Below are 4,754 nucleotides of genomic sequence, written 5' to 3'. Positions count from 1 at the left end.
AGGTGAATCACGTTTGCTGCATCGTACAGATGACCATTGGGTGTTCAGCTTGAAATCTCTGAAATGTCCGGGTCCAGACCGTAGAAGGGAGTCTTATGATCTGCATATTTTCGTGGCATTCTCTTGAAGTCACAATGGACCAACTTAAGTACGTGTCTATTCTTGGGGATCATGTTCACTGCTACATGCGGTTTGTTACTCCTCGCTACAATGGTATCTACCAGCAGGACTACGCAAAGAGTCAATCAGCTTGTAGCTTCTGTACGTCGTTTGAAGAGCGCCATTATGAGTTTACCGTGTGCTCCTAGCCAGCAAATTTGTCGAATTTAAGCCGAAATGCGAATATATGGGACCATCTTGTTTTGGTTGTATGCGCCATAAATATTTAACTGAGAAACCTGCCTCAGCTGGCCACTGCACTAGAATCGGTATGCCTCCATAGCCCTATCGGTACCTTCCAGATCTGTTCCACACTGCAAAACGTGGTTATTCAGAATTTTGACAGGTGGTCACATTGATGTGACTAGGCAGCGTATTATCAAGTGATTGGGCAAGCATCATATTCAATTTAAATTATGAGAAAACTGCAAGGGGACTTAAATTCCTGAGTTCGTGTCCGCCATTTAGGGATGGGTTCCTAAATGAAATGCTTACCCGACTCTTGAATACGCATAAACGGGATTCAGTATGAATGATTACCAGTCTCACTGACTCAGATGTCGTGCTAATAACTGCAGGAAATGGATACTGAACTGAATTGTTGGGTACACCAAACAGATGAGTCGTGATGTTATTGAGCAAACTTGAACCAGAATCTTGGAACTGCTGTTAAATTAAAGATGGATTTATGAATCAGAATTTACTATAAAAAGACAAATAAATAAATAATAGCCAAGTTGATTGCCACTCTCCTCTCTGAGATTATGCGCCATTAATGTAAGAAGCATCAAGTTACGCCCACAAGAATAAGACTGACCAAATAAACATCCGTGTTGGGATGGGAGTATGGACTGGAGATCACTATAAAAATATGAAACACATTGAATCTACGATCCCTTCATAAGATTAAAACATGACTGGTGGTATTGTAATGTAGGAATTACCTATGATTAATGCCTGGCCCGGAATGATCCTCAACACACCAGCGGTCTTAAGAAACATACACTATAATCTGTGCACAAAGGACTGCATAAATGCGAATTAAGAAAGTGTCTGCACCTAGTACCAAATTCTAATTTGGCGAACTTGTCGTAAAACGATAAATAACATCTAATATCCCACAGAATAAGACCAAAATTTGTTAAGTTACTAACATATCCTAATTTGTTTGAATTTAAAGGTTTCTCATCGTGACAATGGACCTATTCAATAAATCGAGGATGTGATTTAACGTTTAAACATGGGAACAATGAAAAGCAAGTATGGAGTTGAAACACATATATATCAGAATCATGTAAGTGTTGACTAAATTTGCATGACTTCCGCAAGGCGTTCAATACAGTTCCCCACAGTCGTTTAATCAACAAAGTAAGAGCATATGGGCTGTCAAACTAATTGTGTGATTGGATTGAAGAGTTCCTAGATAACAGAACGCAGCATGACATTCTCAATGGAGAGAAGTCTTCCGAAGTAAGAGTGATTTCAGGTGTGCCGCAGGGGAGTGTCGTAGGACCATTGCTATTCACAATATACATAAATGATCTTGTGGATAACATCGGAAGTTCACTGAGGCTTTTTGCGGACGATGCTGTAGTATATCGAGAGGCTGTAACAATGGAAAATTGTACTGAAATGCAGGAAGATCTGCAACGAATTGATGCATGGTGCAGGGAATGGCAATTGAATCCCAATGTGGGCAAGTGTAATGTGCTGCGAATACATAGAAAGACAGATCCTTTATCATTTAGCTACAATATAGCAGGTCAGCAACTGGAAACAGTTATTTACATAAATTATCTGGGAGTAGGCATTAGGAGTGATTTAAAATGGAATGATCAGATAAAGTTGATCGTCGGTAAAGCAGATGCCAGACTGAGATCATTGGAAGAATCCTAAGGAAATGCAATCTGAAAACAAAGGAAGTAGGTTACAGTACACTTTTTCGCCCACTGCTTGAGTGTTGCTCACCAATGTGGGATCCGTACCAGATAGGGTTGATAGAAGAGATAGAGAAGATCCAACGGAGAGCAGCGCGCTTCGTTACGGGATCATTTAGTAATCGCGAAAGCGTTACGGAGATGATAGATAAACTCCAGTGGAAGACTGTGCAGGACAGACGGTCAGTAGCTCGGTACGGGCTTTTGTTGAAGTTTCGAGAACATACCTTCACCGAGGAGTCAAGCAGTATATGGCTCCCTCCTATGTATATCTCGCGATGAAACCGTGAGGATAAAATCAGAGAGATTAGGGCCCACACAGAGGCACACCGACAGTCTTTCTTTTCACGAACAGTACGAGACTGTAACAGAACCGAGAACCGATAGAGGTACTGAAAGTACCCTCCACCACACACCGTCGGGTGGCTTGCGGAGTATGGATGTAGATGTAGATGGGGCAAACTCCATGCACGTCTTCCCTTCCTTGAGTATCAAGATTAATACTGATTGATTCTGTACTAAGTGACGGTGAGTGCGAACTACTAAAGTGTATGAGTATGATACATTCATTAGCAGTTGCTGCTGCAAATCGGAATAATATGCTGTGGATAGCGGCAGCACACCTGTAAAGTTCTTAATTTTTCGTGCTGCAAAAATGTTGACCATACGCAGCTGCCTCTCATGAGAAGCCCTGTGCTCGCTGCTGCAAATCTGTAAGTGTGCGACTAGCGCGCCCCTGTACAGACGCAGACGATGGACTCCACCCCAATCACCGCACCCCGGGTCATCGGTGGCATTTCGATTCTCTCTGTATCCCTTCCTCAGACCAAGTCATCCTTGAACAAACTACAGTCAAAATTATCTCGAAAAAGCCTATTCCCCACAATATGGTCCACGTGAACCACCACAGGAAATACACAGTACCAACTGACACACGGGACGTTCTCTCTGTCTAATTAAGACTATAATCGTACGAACTGTCAACAGATGTCCGTACGATCGTGTCCTGCACGGAAGATGGCGTTCTGGTCAACGGACAACCATGCCAACGACGATGTCAGGGCCCCTATGAAACGGGATAGGGTTTGCCGGTTAGTCCCAAATCCACAATAGCAGTGTAGACAGTCAAAGACGGTGCAGTATGGCACAGAGAAGACGCCTATCAGGGTCTCAACGATGGAGGGCCATGAGAAGACTGGAAGCAGTACAGTCAATGGTTCAAATGGCTCTGAGCACTATGCGACTTAACTTCTGAGGTCGTCAGTCGCCTAGAACGTAGAACTAATTAAACCTAACTAACCTAAGGACATCACACACAACCACGCCGGAGGCAGGATTCGAACCTGCGACCGTAGCGATAGCTCGGCTCGAGACTGTAGCGCCTGGAACCGCACGGCCACTCCGGCCGGCGCAGAACAGTCGCAAACTGAAGTGGCTCGATGGCTTAACGTAAATTTTTCTGTTGTTTTTCAGATGTGGCGACAGTCTATGGAGATCTGAACTGTATTTCGAAGACCAGGTCGGTGCCGACCCCGTGTGACATCAGAAAGAGAGAACCGTTATTTTGCTGTAAGGGCCCGACGGTACCGCCTTATTATTGCGTGGCAACTGGCATCTGACCTCGCAGCATACACGGGACGTGTTGAAGCGATGCAAATGGTGTGCAGAAGGCTTCGGCAGAGTGGCTTTTATTGCTGGAGACCTGCTGTATATGTACCTCTGACGCGTCTTCACAGAAGGGATTTAGAATGGAGCCATCAACATGGCACCTGGACCGTCGAACTGTGGGCCAATTTTCTTATCACAGATGAGTCCCGACTTGGCCTGGAGAGTGATTCTCGACAGATTCGCATCTGGATGTAACGTGAAACACGATTTCGTGATCCAACCATTGTGAAACTGATATCGAGGATCATCCCTAATGGTATGGGAAAGGGTTATGTTGATCACTCGAACACCTCTTCGTGAAATTGTACGGTTAAATCTGTAAGGTTTAACTGCTGTCAGATATCGTGACGAGATCTTGGGACCTCATGTGCGGTTGGTTCAAATGGCTCTGAGCACTATGGGACTCAACTGCTGTGGTCATAAGTCCCCTAGAACTTAGAACTACTTAAACCTAACTAACCTAAGGACAGCACACAACACCCAGGCATCACGAGGCAGAGAAAATCCTTGACCCCGCCGGGAATCGAACCCGGGAACCCGGGCGTGGGAAGCGAGAACGCTACCGCACGACCACGAGATGCGGGCATGTTCGGTTGTTTCAACATGCTGTGGGCCCAGATTTCGTATTGCTGGACGATAGTGCTTGACCCCATAGTACGCGGGTAGTTGACGGTTTTTGGAAACGGAAGATACTGCAAGCATTGCGTGGCCTTCCCCCAATCTGAATCCCATAGAGCAAGTCTGGGGTGGTCTAGGGAGCCAGGTTGCATCAAGTCAGCATCCACCAACCGGTCTCTAAGATTTGCGAACAGCGCAGCAGGGAGAATTGGCGTTATTGTCTCAACAGAGATTGATGACATCATTCACAGCATGCCCCGTCGTATATCAAGCCTGCGTTGCTGCCAGAGGTGTTCACGCCCCATACTGAGTGCATTAACCAGTTGTCGGAATGTGTGTATAAACCCGTTAAGCTTTTAAAAAACGAAGAAC

The sequence above is a fragment of the Schistocerca cancellata genome, chromosome 7 (genome assembly GCF_023864275.1).
Source record: "Schistocerca cancellata isolate TAMUIC-IGC-003103 chromosome 7, iqSchCanc2.1, whole genome shotgun sequence".
NCBI classification, from domain to species: Eukaryota; Metazoa; Arthropoda; class Insecta; order Orthoptera; family Acrididae; genus Schistocerca; species Schistocerca cancellata.
Note: the sequence above shows the minus strand (reverse complement) of the source record.